Genomic DNA, 17,375 nt, shown 5'->3' on the forward strand with positions numbered 1-17,375 from the left:
GTATCTTAGTGAAAGGTGAGCCCGGAACTTACGAAGCACTTTCAGTGTTTACTTTTACTGTACTTTGTGTCTGGTTATTTTAAGGCCGGTGTTGTGCCGAATTCGGCACCCCTGCCGCGAGATACACCTCAACGTCTTTTGCAAGAAACTGGAGGTAATCCGCTTTTACTTTACTTTATGGACTTGAAGCACTTGCAAAATATCACTTTCATTTCGATCAACAACAAATTAAATCGCTGTTTTACACAATGGAAATACACCAGATGTTCTTCTAAAGTACAGTGACTCGTAAATAATAATAATACAAAATGTATAATGTAGCCTGCATACACCGCTGCTTACTTATTCTACGACATAGTAGTCTGCATTGATGCAGTAAAACTTTTCGCCTACTACTCATGTTACGTTTTTCACCAATCTGGTTCAGCTTCTTTAGATTTTACACTCTGAAAAAACTGTTTTATAGCTGAAAAATGTTGACAGAAATCGTGCTCTAAGTGACTTGTAATAACCTCTCAGGAAATGCAACTCGTTATAAACCAGGATACACTTTTATTGCTGCCATGTAACTTGCACAGGTACATGCTGTTTGCAAATATATAATGCTAAAATCATTTCATAGTCATCTCAAATAAAAGAAAATGACAGGGAAATACTTTATATTAGAAGAACGCAGGCCAAAAAAATGCAAATTTTTGCTGAATTGGTTGCATCCCTTAAGATTTATTGCAGAAAACACATGCTGGCCCTAATTGTATATTACTAAAATATTTAAAAAGGTTACACGAGGTGTTTCAGTTGAGTGCACCTGTAAGGAAAAGAACGCTCCTTTGGATCTGGCTGGGGGGTTGTTGCAACATGTTGGTCACAATTATGTGTGATGAAAAAAAATATAGTTGTGACGACAGAAAGAAAGTTATAGGGGGGTGCCTTTTAAGGCAGTCCACCTGCCAGGAAATGCACCCCCTCTTAAATATGGCCTCATTATTATTGCATCTATGATATTTATACAGGTATCACATGTTGGTCCAAAATATGTGTGATTAAAACCATATCATAGTTGTGTGAATGGAAATAAAAGTTATAGGGGATTCCTTTTGAGGCAGTCCACCTGCCAGGAAATGCACCTCCTCTTAAATCTGGCAACATAATTAATACATCCATGATCCTTAAACAGGTATCACATACCGGTCCAAAATATGTGTAATTAAAAACATATCATTGTGTCAACAGAAAGTAAGTTATAGGGGGATGCCTTTTAGGGCTGTCCACCTGCCAGGAAATGCACCCCCTCTAAAATATGGCTGCATTGTTATTACATTCATGATACTTATACAGGTATAAGCCACCCTTGCATCCATGATACTTATACAGGTATAAGCCACCCTTGAAGTCCCCTGCTCAGCCTAAGAACTCAGTTTTTGTTCTCCCCTGTGTCTAGCCAGTGTTCTACCCCAGGTTTTGTTTCTGTTCCAGTTTCTGTTACTGTGTCTATGCCTGTTAATGTTCATGTTTTTGTGCCCATTTATGGATTTGTATCAGTCCCTGTCCCAGTCACTGTCATGGTCACTCTCCCTGTTTCTGTTATTCAGTCACTTGTCCAGTCCATGCCCAGTTTAGTCTATGGTCCCAGTCTGGTGTTCTGTCCTTTGTCTAGTTTCCTGTTTTTCTGGTCCCTCCTCCTACCCAGTTCCCGCCTTAGATGCCTTTTGTATTCATGCCTCGGGAACTGTGCGTTAGGAGGGGGGTTCTGTCAGGGTTTCCTCTGTCCCTCTGTCTTCATCGGTTTCCTCCCCTGTGTTGTAGCCATGTGCTTTTTAGCCATGTGCTTGTGTTTTGTTTTGCTTTTCCCTATCTTCCCGAATAGGATCCTCACCTGTTTGTATTCCCTGCCTCCTCCCTCTCCCAGGTGTTCCCTATTGTTTGTAGGGGTGGGGGGAAAAAAGCCATTCTTAGATGCATCGCAATGTGGATGCGGACGATTCTGAATCAATTCACAAATTTAAAAAATAAATTTTCAAAATTTTAATTGCTAACATAATGTTGACAAAATGCAGACTTCTTGCTGCTTTTCTCGCATCCCCAGCAGGAAACCCTTCCTCAAAAGTAAAATAATTTCTTGTAAAATATCTCTCAACATTCGACTTTTTACGAGGCTGAAATCAGCTTCTCATTTGCTACCTTCTTGTTTGAATTTTCAAACACTAAAAAGTTGCGAAGATGAAGTCAGCTTCCCTTTCGAATTTTCCTGTTCCACCTTAAATGGTGCCTGAGATGCCAGAATGTAAGGGCTGCACCATTTAAGGTGGAACAGGAAAATTCGAAAGGGAAGCTGACTTCATCTTCGCAACTTTTTAGTGTTTGACAGTCTCTCATTGCAGGTGTAATGTTCCAGGAAACCAACTGCGCTGCTTATAAATGCAAATAAGTCCATTTATCTCCAAATGTTCATCTTAAATCTCTCTCTTTGCCTTTTCATTAGCTACTAGCTAGGCGAGACTGCGTTGCTATGTGACCTGCAGTCTGCACGCCAGTTCTCAGTTATTGAGAACCAGGGCTTTCCCGCTATGTTGCACATTTTGGAGCCGAGATACAGCGTCTCGTCTCGAAGATATTTTACTGACACAGCAATCCCCACTGTCTACAACGAGACCAAAACCGAAGTTACAAAAAAAATATATAAAAGAAAACGGGTAGAACAGCTGTACCATGTGCTGCATGGACATCTATTGCCACAGGATCTTATTTCACCGTAACTGCGCATTTTATCCCAGATGAGTGGCAGCCAGTGTCTCATGTGCTTCAAACAAGAGCAGTGAATGAGAGCCTTCTAGTTCACTTGCCATATCACTTCTATTTGTTTTGGTAATAACAGATATTGGAAGTAAATTCATTATAGATCATTCCAAATACTTTGCTTTAAAAGTACCAAGACCTCACACAGTGAGAAAAAAATATATAGTATAGAAAAAAAAGATGCATCAAGATGCATCGATAATCATTTTAGAATCGCATTGTAGCCCTCTGAGTCGTAATCAAATCAAAGCATGAGGTGCCTAGAGATTCCCACCCCTACTTGTCACAGTTTAATCCCCCTTGTGATTTGATCAGCCTTAGTATAAATATTGAGTGTTCCCCTTTTTAAGTCCAACAGAACACAATCTTAGGCAACATCGAACAATTTTCAGCCTTTGTTGTGGCACTATTTTATGGCATGCTAAAGCCTGAACCTCTTGAGGAATACCTGAGGGACTTTTTAGATGAGTTCAAGCTACTTAATGAAAATGGCCTGCTGCAAAATGAGAAAAACTATACAACTCAAATTCAAGCGTGTGTGTGTGATGCACCCACTAGGGCGCATTTGAAATGCATTAAAGGTCATACATCATGTTATGGCTGTGAGAGGTGTACCCTTAAAGGTACACGTCTTAGATTGTTTACCAAGAAATATGCACAGTAAGAACGGATGATAAATCCAAAGAAATGCATTACACAAACCATCAAACTAAGACCCCTTTGATTGATGCAGTAATTCACTGCATCTCTATATTTGTTTTAGATTACATGCATATGTTTTGCTTAGGGGTAGTGAGGCGCATCTTGGTGTATTTAACTCGTAGACCAAAATTGTGCAGACTACCTAACAGTCATAAGTGTGAAATTTCAGTGTGCCTGAACCAGTTAAGGGGAATGATGCCTAGTGAGTTTAACAGGCAACTACATAGATTAGAAGATTTAGACAGGTGGAAGGCCACTGAATTTAGACAGTTCTTATTGTACACAGGACTGGTTGTACTTAAAGGCATTCTTTCACCAGAGACATACTCCTAGTCTCTGACTGTGGCTGTGTCCATTATGCTTGAGTCAGATGAGAGGACCCACAATGGCTACATTGATTATGCTTGTCAGCTTATGAGGTACTTTGTCCAAAGATGCCCACAATTGTATGGTAAAACATTCTCTGTGTATAACGTACATGGTTTAGTTTGTCTTCATGAGGAGATGTCACTCACTATAACTGCTTCTTAAATGACATTTCATGTTTTCCTTTTGAAAACCACCTTCAAGCCCTTTAGAAGCAGGTCAAGAACAGCCACAATCCGATTGCTCAAATTACTAAACGATTGACAGATTGAGAATGCCAAGATAGACCCTGGCAATGCAGGAATGGGTTCTCATGTTCATATCAGAAAAGATGCTTCATGATGAAAAATATGCATTTGTACTCTAACAGAGATAGGATGAGATAGTTGTGTGTGACGTTCTGCATCGTGGTTATACATTGGATTTCTTTGAACTGAAGCGCCATATTTTTACAACTGTGAGGCGCCTAGGAACCAATCACATACCAATTGAAAGAGGGGGTCATAGAGTTTCTGATTGTCTGGCTCCCTTCAGTCTGAGAGGAGATAGCGACCCCTGAGCAGAAAGCATTTTGCGCTCTCCACTTCAATAAAAGTGAATCCGTCATAACTGTGCAACATGATTTTTGTCGGCCTCCAACAGCTCAGAGAATTCGTTATTGGTTCTACAACAATGCATGACCTCCGAAATCACTTTGAAGGAGCCATGAGTACATTGATGCCCGACATGCTCAATCGAGTATGGGATGAATTTGACTGTCGTGTTGATGTTGTCCGTACAGCTGGCGGAGGTCATATTGAGCACTTGTAAAATTACAAGAGGAAGAGGAAGAGAACAGACCAAATACAAGTAAAGGTAAGTAGGCTGATTCCATTACCTAGTCCGAAGAAGACCTGTTTTGCTGAACTACATTTTGTTGGATATTGATGACAAAAATGACTATTTCATCCCTTTCCTTGTTCACGTCCATTTTTGCAATTTTGAATATGGTGCCAGCTCCATTTAAAAGTGACACCTTCATGTAATGATGAGTGACTATTTGCATATGGAAAACAGGACAGAATGACTTACATAAATATTGTTGATTGAATGTTGTTTTCAAGAGTCAGATAAGGGCAGACACAGCCTAGGTCACTGTGGCTCTCATGAGGCTGATAGAACTGCTCTGCTTTCTGGTTAGTAGTTTGGTTTACATATAACGGTACTTAAATTTTAATTGGGTTCATTGTCTATATAATTAGTAAATATGACGCAGATTTAGGGCAGCACGGTGGCGCAGTGGGTAGCGGTGTTGCCTCACAGCAAAAATGGCCTGGGTTCGATTCCCAGCTGGGCGACCACGGTCGTTTCTGTGTGGAGTTTGCCTGTTCTCCCCGTGTCTGCGTGGGTTTCCTCCGGGTACTCCGGTTTCCTCCCACGGTCCAAAAACATGCAATTAAGCTAATTGGATATGCTAAATTGCCCCTAGGTGTGAGTGTGTGTGTGAATGTGTATGTCTGTCTGTCTGCCCTGCGATGGACTGGCGACCTGTCCAGGGTGTATCCTGCCTTCCGCCCAATGACAGCTGGGATAGGCTCCAGCACCTCACCGCGACCCAGAAGGATAAGCGGTTTAGATGATGGATGGATGGATGGATGGATGGACGCAGTTTTACAGAGAACCATTAGATTATGGCTTTGGTACACTACATTTGCTGTTATTTTTCTGATGTGTCACTATTGTTGTTATTATTTTGTTTTGTCATTCTTCTTCTTCCTGCTTTTTTCTTCTTATCATTAATGACATCAGGTTGATACCTGCTGACCATATGGATAGTTTTTTGTCCATTTTGTTGTGGGCCATCTTTTTCCTTTTTTACTTTCAGCTGTTCCAAGCATAATTCTTGAATTGGTTCTTCTCACAATATGTCCGAAATCGAGATTCAGTTTAGTCATCCGGGCAATCTTAAAGAGATACCAAAATTTTCCTGTGCTGTTTTCACATCCAAAAAGAATTACAGAAAAGACAATAGCCTGATATGTGTCGTATTAATATCTTTTATTTTGAGTCTTATCTGTCCGCTGTTCTTTAACTTTCCTTAAATAGGCCTTCATGTCTTCCTGATTTTCCGCTATGAGCATTGAGATCTGCTAAAAGAAGGTATGGATGTACTTGATCATCTTCCTCTAATCCTGCTCCTGTTATTATATGTTCAGCATACAGATTTAACAAGTATGACGATTTTTGCAGCCTTGTTTAACTCCTTTGTTGATGTGGAACTAGACAGTGCATTTTCTGCCATGATTGTGCTTGATGATCAATGAAGAGGTTTCTCATTAGAACAGTGAGATACTCTGTTTTTTTATTATATTATACTGGAGGCAGGAAGAGTTTGTTTAGGGGCGGAGCGTATAGGGGCAGAACAGGTATTTGGAACATTGAAGCATGTAAAAATAAAATTATGAACACTAAAAATGAGCAAAATAGGTCCCCTTTAAAACATTTAATTTAGCCATTCTGTTTAACCTAACCATTTACCTTTTTGTCCATGCAATGCGTCATTAACATTGCCATTATCTTGGGAATTCACAATAAACAGTCAACTTCACCGCATAAAATCAAAGTTTTTTTTTTCTGGAATTTTTACATGTTCTGAGTTGAACACATGAGAAAGGATTGTAACATTATATATCGGCCTAATTTTAGTCACTGAAAACAGTGAGGCCGGAGTCAGCTTCCTATTCGCCAGCTTCCTGTTGGAATTTTTCTGTTCCCACCCTAAATGGAGCAGCAGTTATATTCTGGCACCTCAGGCATTACACAAATAACTGTCACACCATTTAAGATGGAAAAGGAAAAACTCACGAATAAGAAGCCGACTTCAGCTTTGTCAGAGAACTTGCGTTCTCTCCTCACCATCATGAACTGACCCTCCTGATGATGATGCTGCTGCATAAACTAAAACTAATCTAATTAACCATTGCTCCGCCTGTTTTCCCCCATTTTGTATTCTAATATTTTATACTAATGCTGTTTGCTATCTGGTGTCAACCAGAGAAGGATGGGTTCCCCTTGGTTCCTTTCAAGGTTTCTTCATCTTGCTCTTAGGGAGTTTTTCCTTGCCACTGTCGCCATTGGCTTGCTCATGGGGTCTTGGATTTTTCTGTAAAGCTGCTTTGTGTAAAAAGTGCTATATATAATAAAATAAAACTAAATAAACTAAAAAAAAAATGCTTCTTTGCATGCCTCCATACTTAAGAAACTCCTTTTTCACAGGCTATAATATCGCTTTTACCGACATCAATTTGCCCGAAATTAATATGACCTAAGGTTATGTTTATGGCTTGTTTTACAAAAGGTAAAAGGCACCAGCATCTTTACTGATGCGGGAGTGCGCAGTTACTAAAATTGACTAATGTGCCACATTCGGACATGACTAAGATCACTGAGAAATGCCAGTAATAAATACCTTACCCCACCTCCTCATTTAAAACTTATCCCATCCGAATAGGGTGTAAGACTTCTCTGTAGTCAGTTAAACATATATTTACTTCCTTCTTAAAATTCTTGGCTTTTTATTTATCCAGCACACCTCATTGTAATACTGCCTGTCTCATTTTCCAGGTTTAGATCGTCACAGACCAGGTCACTCTAGTTGTCATGATGGTGACCCCTCAGTTCTTTGGTTAGTAGTTGGGGGTCATTGCTCATGTGAGCACAAAATGCTGGCCAAGTAGTTAAGTTATTTCTTTAGTATCTACAAATAATCACCTTTTATGAATACATCAACATACAAATTTGTTGAAGTCACTCTAATGCTGACTGTCTTGTTTCCCAGATTTACATCATCATAGATGCAGCCCCGGTTGCTCTGGTTCTTATGGTGGAACCCAAACCATCCTGTCCTCTGGTTAGTGATCAGCTTCACTGCAGTTTTTGTTTCATATAACATGTTAGCACAATTATTTGATTATATTTACAAAGGCAGTTTTTAAAAACAGCACACAACCTACAGATTCTCTCCTCTGTTTTTATTAATGTGCTTATTGTACTTTTATGGTGTTTAATAGTAGGCAGTGTACAAGTTGAAATTCTTCCTAAGGTATAAGCTTTGTCATAACCTTTGTACTGGTTAATCACAAATAAGCACAAATAACACAGCATATCATGAGACATGGATGTTTGTCACATTTCGGTTGATAATGAAAACAAAACTGGAGCAGTCCCTCGATCACCTCCTACTTTCTTGTTTATTGTAATCTAAGGCAGTCCAGTTTGGATTGAAACAGCAGACATAAAAGAACAGCAGTCTCTTGGAGTTAGCATTAGCCTAGCCAATTTCAACCTCGTAGAAATTCGGATGCGAAGTAATATTTAGCACTGAGTGGTTAGGGTAAGAAAGTATAGGTTTATTTATGTATTATATGTGTATTATGTTAGTGTGTTACTTATGGGTTTTAGTAAAATATGAAAGGACATCCCATAATCAGCTGCTCCTAGCCTACAAATGCATTATAAATATATATATTCAAAAAGTGATTATAGTGATTCATTAATTCGATTTCAAAATGATTTATTTCACTTGTAAATCATTACAGAACAATGCAAATTGTAAATGGTGTATGTGAGCATAAAGTTTATAATATAATTTTACAAGTGCTCAATATTATCTCCTCCAACTGTAATGACATCATCAATGCCATAGTCAAATAAATCCCATACTCGATTGAGCTTGTTGGGTGTCACTGTGCTCACGGCTCTTTCAATGCAATTTCGGAGGTCATCCAGTGTTGTGGAAGCAACAACTAACGCTCTGAGCTGTTGGAGGATCTTGTTTTCCTCCTGGCAACCACCAAACCCAGACTCATCCATTGGATTGCCAGACGGAGAAGCGTGATTTGTCACTCCAGAGAACACGTCTCCACTGCTCTAGAGTCCAGTGGCGGCGTGCTTTACACCACTGCATCCAACACTTTGCATTGCGCTTGGTGATGTAAGGCTTGGATGCAGCTGGTCGGCCATGGAAACCCATTCCATGAAGCTCTCTACACACTGTTCTTGAGCTAATCTGAAGGCCACATGAAGTTTGGAGGTCTTTGTTATAACTTTGTTTTAATACCACTAACAGTTGACTGTGGAGGATTTAATAGCAAGGAAATTTCATGACTGGACTTGCACAGGTGGCATCCTATCATGGTACCATGCTGGAATTCACTGAGCTCCTGAGAGCGACCCATTCTTTCACAGATGTTTGTAGAAGCAGTCTGCATGGGTCTAGTCATGCCTAGGTGCTTGGTTTTATACACCTGTGGCCATGGAAGTGATTGGAACACCTGAATTCAGTTATTTGGATGGGTGAGTGAATACTTTTGGCAATATAGTGTATCAACCTTCAGGTTTTGTGTAGAACATTTTAGTGACTGTGATGCTGTTTATATCTTGTTTTCAGATTTTCGCAGACTCAGCCAAGTTTGTTCTAGTTCTTATGGTGACATAACCTCTCAGCCCTCTGGTAAGGTTCGATTCATTGTAGATAATTTTGGTATATGACATTTCCTCTCAGTGACTAGCAAGGTAAAATAGAATGTACAGAAACAACTCCTGTTTCAGGCCACAAATTCTGCACTTAAATTATTAAACACAGTGGTATGCCCAAATTCAAATCATCTCAAGACTCCCATCCTGTTTTAGACTCCTAACACTTTTTCTTTTTAGTTTTGCATTTCTCACAGTACTATGTCTTGACTTGAAGAATTCTTTTGCTTTCCAGATGGGAATTTGCCTCTGCCTGGCTCCATCCTGCCTAACACTCAGAACCTAGAGAACTTGTCTTCATATACATCACATAGCATTAATGCAGACAGATAATGAATTATTGGTTACTTTTGACATTTATATTATATTCCAGTTGAAATATTTTCTGAATCTAACACTTGTATAACATGTTGTCTACAATAATAAATTGAAACTGTAAAATGATCATTTTAAATTTTAACTAAGCATAGAATTTATTGTGATTCTTGTGGTTAGTGTTTCAGAAGTGAGTGTTGTCAAAATGTCTGGACATAAATGAGGAGGTCAAGTGGCTTGGAAGAGCTGAGCTACCTTTGTCTGATACACATATAGTTAAAATGGACAGTATTGCTGAGTTTGAAAGGGAAGAGTCTAGACTTCAGGACAGGAATGCAAGAGAGGTTCTGGTAAGATTGCAGAGGCTGGATGAGGTGTTCGAATCATACACTGAAGAGCTGTATGAAAGTCACAATGGTGGTCCTGTTTTGTCTGTCTTTTTTTGTTTTTAGGGCTGTACAACTGTCCAGCGTTGGTGGAAAAAATGTGAAGGATCTACATATAGCTTCATTAGTTGAGTAATTTGTTTTGACTAATTGTAGATAAAAAATTCTGTTGTCTATTTTTAATTTAATTCATTTTTAATTATTGACAGAGAATATGTAGAGAGGAGAGCTGCCACTATGTAATGTCTTCCGGGTTTCTTAAATGCTAGAGGGGGCTCCTAGGCGAGTCCAAAACGAATGGGTTAATATGGAGCATTTGAGCAAAATCATGGCTTGTAAATGATTAAATATTTTTATATAAAAGAATACATTCATTTCCTGAACATGTAACAGCATAAAACATTTTAACACTGCTAGTATATTTTTGAGCACATTTGAACTCCAGTTATAGGACTTTATAACAGCGCCTCATCAATGTTCGTGACATCGGTAAGCTGCTTTATTCCGCCAATGAACTGATCAGCTCACCAACCAGACAGCACTCAGTAGCTGTAATGCTAGTGTTCTACAGCCTAAAACCTGTTAAAAAAGGGAATATGTAGGCAGGTTTTTGCTCCAAAATTCAAAGAATGTCCTGATGGTTAGAGATGGTTTAGCTCCATTCAACGCCATTCCTTAAGGACTCGACTGCGGGCACCCCCTGGCGTTTTGCAGTCATGTTTTTAATATAACGGGAGAAATAAGAAGTGGCCAGACTACCCTTAAATTGGCTCTTGTATTAACTATTTTTATTGTTCTAAGGCTAACTTAACTAACAACCTCATGGGCAGCTTCAACATGAAGGGAAAGGGGAAAGGGGAAAAGGAAAAAGAAGGCCCTTGAAGATACACACCTGTATTCTGTGATTAAAGGTAAGCATTTTCATATATTCTGTAATAATCCTTATTAATTGGTAAGAGTTTGAATGTTGAACATTTTATTATGATTAATATATATGAAATTCATGTTGCAGCTGCCGTAATGAAATGGGACAAAAGTGCCACTGAAGCAGAGATACGGATTGCAGCATCTGCCATAAATGGGAACTCCACAAATTCTACATGAAGCTTTATGTCTGGTAAAAGACATTACGTTTGTCTTTTACCTACCAAACATTTAAGGTCTATTGTGTGTAAAATCATAAATACTTCTTTATCTTGCTTTTGTCTTGTTTTAAAATAGTGACACCCATGCATATACAATAGATGTAGATATCTGTAGATATACTGCTGATGGCTTTTACCCCTCAAAACTACCAGACACCTGGACATTTTTTTTTTCCACATGCTAATACTCTTGGTGTTCATGATATTGTCCATATTACTTGCTTCATTCACCAACAGCTGGAACTAAATTCTTCAGATGTGTCAGCATTGACGTGATTTTGACTAAAACTATCTTAAATGTTCCTAGGATTGAGCTTCTCTGGTGTGATGTCAGGACCTGTGCCACCTCAAGGTACTACAATATGCTTCAGAGTCTGGAGAGGGATCAGCTTATTAAAAGAAGATTGGTTATGGATACCTTTGTTAGCTTTTCAATTAACAAAAACATGCGTAGAAGCTAATTGGATTTTTAACCTTATCATGGTTCATTTTGATTTTGCAAATCTGCTAGACTATGACTGTCTTAGCATTCCTGTGATTAGCACCCAAAGGAAGAACTCTATGGCATATATACACAGAGCCCATACAACACATCGTAGTAGAAATTTCAGAAATGCTCCTACAGTTAACATAGATAGTCTCATCTATATAAAGCCTTCACCATCATCGCTTAGATCACATTCAGCACATGTGCAAGTAACTCATGCCATGTGCACTAATGCACCCCTATACCATTACAGATGCTGGCTTTTGAACTGTGTGCTGATAACAAGATGGATGGTCCCTCTCCTATTTAGCCCAGAGGATGGAGCATCCGTGATTTCCAAAAAGAACACATTTCCACTTCACCTCAGTCTATCTTAAATGAACTCAGGCCCAGAGAAGGTGGTGACTTTTCTGGATCCTGTTTCTGCATGGCTTATTCTTTGTATGGTAGAGATTTAACTTGCATTTGTGGATGCAGTGATGAACTGGATTCACAAACAAAAATTTTTAGAAGTGTTTCTGAACTCATGCGGTGATTTCCACTACAGAGTTGTGTCTGTTTTTAAAGCAGTGCTGCCTGAGATCCTGAACACCACAGCCATCCAGTATTACTTTTTGGCCTTGTTCCTTGCATACAGAAATTTTTCTGGATTGTCTGAATCTTTTAATGATATTATGTACCATAGATGATGAAATCCCCAAGTTCATTGCTATTTTATGTTGAGAAAAGTTATTCTTGAATTGTTGCACTATTTGCCCACACAGTCTTTCATAAAATGGTGAACCCATCCTCACTTCTGACTCAGTCTCTCTGGGATGCTCTTTTTATACCTAATCATGTTACTGACCTGTTGCCAATTAACCACCATGTTTTTTTAACATCACACAGCTTTACCAGTCTTTTGTTGCCCCGTCCCAGCTATTTTTTGAAATGTGTTGCCGGCATCAACTTTGAAATGGACATAGATTTTTCAGAAAACAAAACAAAAAAAAAAGTCCAGTTCTAATGATATGCACATCGTTGCATTCTGGTTTTATTTACATTTTGCACAACATTCTAACACTATATTTTTTTTATATATATATATATATATATATATATATATATATATATATATATATATATATATATATATATATATATATATATATACAAAAAGTCTGAATATATGGAATGAATACGGTTACTGTAGACTGTATGAAAAAGTTGATTGGTTCCCACTAGCAGCACGATGAGAAGCACACTGATTTTTATTTAGAAACACTCTTTCTTTTCTTTGATTTTACTGCTAATTTGTTCTTGTAGCTCTGTTTATTTTAGTTTATTCCATTCCAAAATTATTTTTTTTCCCTTTCTGCTGTAAATGCTCAGCTGCATTGAAAACAAGGGTCATCCTCAGTGTATTTCTGAGTAAAAATAAAGGTTGATTGACTGACTGATTAATTGATTAATTGATTGATTAAATGATACAGCAGTGGCATTCTGGCGCCCGAGGCCCCATACATAAATCTCAATCAGGGTAGACTTGGTGGGGTCGTTTAGGTTTGGTTGAGTCGATGTAGTGATTGACTGTGTGAGGGTAATATTGTCCTACATTTCTTTTAAATTATTGGATTATTATATTAGACAATGGGTTAATATTAAAATCCCCTAGGACCTGCATTTCTGAAGAAGTATGGTGCGATAGAAGTTTAGCTATTTCAGCTGTTGTAGGAGACGGAGCAGAAGGAGGCCTGTAAATCCCTACTAACACAAAGAGTAATTTTCCCTAGGGACAACTTCAAAGCTAGGAACTTAAAACATTTTTCTTTTGAAACTGTGATTAAGGATTTAGCTTGGATGTTTGCTTTTATAAAATAGCTACTCCACCTCCTCTCAGTTGTCTTCCAATTCTATATAGAATTAAATTATTTAGAGCTACATCTGCATCACTTATGGGGTGCCTAACCAGGTCTCTGTTATTATTAAGATATCAGGATCAGACTGTGCTATCAGAACTTTCAGTTGATCTGTTTTATCCTTTTGAGGTAAGTATTTATAAAACCATTATATTTGTCTGATTCCTTGACATTTCTTTTGCTCTTACATAAAAAAAAATAATAAAAAATTGGCCCTAGGTCTCCGACCACTAATTACCGGAATATTTGAACAAATACTCACTGGTATTGCATAGTCATCTAAAGTTAACCTAAATTTAAGGTGGAACAGGAAAAGTCGAATAAGAAGCAGGCGAACAAAAAAGCCAATTTCAGCGTTGTAGATTTAATGCTGGTAGGGTCTTTTTTTAGGAGATTTAAGCCATTAAAACATCCTACCCAGAGGTTTTACTGGAATAGCTGCAGGTTTTGTTTGTGTGCATGGTGATGTTGGAGACATTTTAGCTGCACTGCTGTAGCACAGCCATCATTGTCTAAACATTAACGGTTCTCTTCCGGTTTTACAATAAATGTGTCATCAAATATCGGTTTGAAATATCAGCTAAATCTAAGAATCGGCCCAATGATTTTTTCAACATCATTGTGCATCCCTACAGCTTACGATTTTGTCTTTATGATATGTTTCAGTGGAAAATCAGAATAAAAATGAAAAAAAGAAGAATCTTAACAAAAACATTGGCGTTCCAGCCCTACATGCTTGGACAACAAATTAATAAAGTATGTCATACTAGGAATTTGCCGATTATTCAATGTGCAAAAACAATTTCTGGTTATTCAATGTATATGGAAAACAAACAGGGTTGGGCTAGCTACTGAAAAATGAGCTAGAATACAGCTAGCTACAATTTATCTACTTTTCCAGAAAAAGTAGTGGCTACTTTTAAGCTACTTTTTGAAAAGTAGTGCGCTACCTTCCACAGCATGATTGTCAGAATGTTTGTGAATCTCCATCTGACACACCAAACAAGCCCAACTGATAGTGTGAACAAGACACTGCATTTAATCATGTGCCAGAAAGAAACATACAATTGAAAAGCTGCAAATATACAAGATCACCAAGAAGTAAGTTTAAGTATAAACCAAGAATCAAACTTACATAACCAAAGGTGTGATATCCAACAAAGATTTAGACTAAGTAAAGGCAAAGTCAATAATTCCATTTTTTTCCTAACAAAAATCAACAAAAATAACCGGATACAAACCAATCAACTTTTGTGCAAAGCGTTGTCAACTGTTGAAATACTACTGCTCCAATTTAAACATTTCAGCAAGATACAGACACGATATTCAGAGTCCTTTATTAAGCTTCAGCAACACTTTAGCCTCATCATCCTCATCAGTGACCCTGGCTCTGTTTGGGGTGAGAATCAGGCCTGAATAATCTCTCCACTGCTGCTGCAGAGCTGCTGGGGCTCCACAGCAGAACTGGATTTTTAGGTAAAATAACCAGTGGTGGACAGTAACTAAGTAAATGTATTTCATTATTGTACTTAAGTAGTTTTTTCGTGTATGTGTACTTTACTGAAGTATTTCCATTTTGGGCGACTTTTTACTTTCACTCCACTACATTTCAAAGTCAAATATCCTACTTTTTACTCTGCTACATTATGCGAAATCTGTTGTTCCTTTTGGATATGTGTGCATAAAAACGTAATGTCAAAACGAAAGAAGCGTTATTTCATAGCCACTTGGTTCTAACTAATGGAAATTGTTTGCCTTCAGTGTTTTGTGCTGATGATATTTTTAATAGACATCAGTGTCAGACTAATTAATGACATTCTATTAAAACATTTGTTTACCAAGAGTGACACCAGAATATTTTCACCTAAAATAAGTTAATCAAGCAAGAGTCTTGTTACAAAAATGATAATAGGACATTAGAGCCATAATTAATCTTTTAGTGCTTTTACTTTCAATTCTTTTGCATTTGAAGGCAAATACTTTTGTACTTTTACTCGAGAGGAGGTCTAAAGGGAGGACTTCTACTTTTACTGGAGTAATATTTTACCTTGGGTATCTCTACTTTAAGTCAAGTACATGATTTGTGTACTTCGTCCACCACTGAAAATAACATAATAATGTAAAATCGTTATAACACAGTTCAAACACAGTTTTCACAATAAATGGTCTTAAACGCTGGAGTTAATGTATAATTGCTAATTCACAAAACTTTAACGCTGAATATTGACGCGCAAACTGCTGGACACACAGCAATGCAGATAACGAAAAGGCAAAAAGAAAGATTTAAGACAAACATCGATAATTCGGAGATGAATGGACTTATCTGCATTTATAAGCACTCCAGCTGGTTTCCTGATACGTTTAATTTGCAACAACTCTCAAAGCTGAAGTCGTTTATCTTTCAAATTGTCCCGTTCCACCTTAAATGGCGCAGCAGTACAATCTGGTGCCTCAAGCACCATTTAAGGTGGTTCGGGACAATTCAAATGAGAAGCAGGAGAGTGAGAAGCGACTTCAGCTTCGTAAAAAGTCGAACATTGAGAGACATTTTACAGGAAACTCGCAGAGAAGTTTCATGAGATGTGAGAAAAGCAGCTACAGCTGGGCTAAAGCTTAAAGCAGAGCAAAGTAAGTCTGCTTTTTCGTTTATATTATATTTTTAGCCCGAACTAGAGCGTCAGTACATACTGAGACATACCTACAGCCAAGATCGTAAAACGGACATAAAATGTTGTGGCTCCCAAGGTGGTTTCATTTTTGTTGAAAAGACAAAATGGCTCTTCTTGACATTTCGGTTGCGACCCCTGAGCTAAGCTAACTAAGGGGTGATCGTGCCCATTTGCTCGACCTGTCCGCGGCTCAGTCATCACTGCACAATCACCACCAGTCCAGTTAACGGCAGCTTATGGTTCACATTTTGCGCGGATTGCCTGAAGCCTGTAGCGAAAATTATTGCTATAGCTATAGTGTTATGGTATTAGATATCTATATTAAAAATACCTCTAGCCTTTTTTGCTTTTTTTTTTTGTTTGTTTGTTTGTTTTTTGTTTTTTTTTTGTGATGTCTGTGGCAACAATTACATGAAAAATAGAGCTTTTCAGGGGAGGAAAATAATATGAAGAAAGCAGTCTTGTCTTTTTTTTTTTTTTTAATTTTTACCCGATTTTCTCCCCAATATAGTCGTCTCCAATTCCACCCGCTAGTTGGGACTCCCCCAATCACACGATGCTATCAACGCTAGGAGGGTGAAGGCTAACACAGGCTTCCTCCGAGACCTGTGAAGCCACTCGGGAGCCCTGAAGAAAGCAGTCTTTACTCCAGGATGCACTAACACAGTGATAGTGGGACACAGCATTGCTTTTTGTCATGAAAAATGCTTTCTTTCTTAATAATTAATTAGTATTATTTCCTTATTCCTTTTTTGGATCAATAGCATGCTTAATGTACACATAAAATAATTAATCTAAGATTGAGAATCTTAACATGGGATTAAAAAGAAAGTTGTTAATTGTAGAATGAGTTAACTGAGGTTGCATTAGTTAAGTTGGAACTTGGTCAGAAACCCTGTCTAAGTTGCATGTGTTTTGTGACCAATGGCTCTCAGAATTGTTGCAGTAGTTCCTAATTCCAGTTCTGGGACTCCATGCTCTTATGATTTCCTTACACTAACACACCTAAGCCAGCATATGGGGAGCCTCTTAATCAGGTGAATCAGGTGTGGTAGATGAGTGAAAGCAAAAAATGTGTACAGCATCCCCAAGACTGT

At 38.2% G+C, this 17,375-nt stretch overlaps 1 long non-coding RNA gene across 7 annotated transcripts; it reads left to right on the forward strand.

Moving 5' to 3' along the window:
* Positions 1-52: 52 nt before the first annotated feature.
* On the forward strand, positions 53-12,504 carry LOC118819571. 7 transcript variants are annotated; one of them, XR_005008175.1, is made up of 12 exons: positions 53-154; positions 4,646-4,719; positions 5,950-6,003; positions 7,468-7,528; positions 7,682-7,753; positions 9,091-9,198; positions 9,293-9,355; positions 9,614-10,206; positions 10,881-10,990; positions 11,092-11,196; positions 11,532-11,576; positions 11,965-12,504. It is a non-coding gene; the product is annotated as an uncharacterized LOC118819571 (long non-coding RNA). The 7 variants fall into 7 exon arrangements; XR_005008176.1 differs by adding an exon at positions 4,968-5,039 and having other exon boundaries at positions 9,091-10,206; XR_005008173.1 differs by having other exon boundaries at positions 9,091-10,043; positions 10,146-10,206.
* The last annotated feature ends 4,871 nt before the right edge of the window (positions 12,505-17,375 follow it).

This window comes from Colossoma macropomum, unplaced genomic scaffold, assembly GCF_904425465.1.
Source record: "Colossoma macropomum unplaced genomic scaffold, Colossoma_macropomum, whole genome shotgun sequence".
In the NCBI taxonomy this organism is placed as follows: Eukaryota; Metazoa; Chordata; class Actinopteri; order Characiformes; family Serrasalmidae; genus Colossoma; species Colossoma macropomum.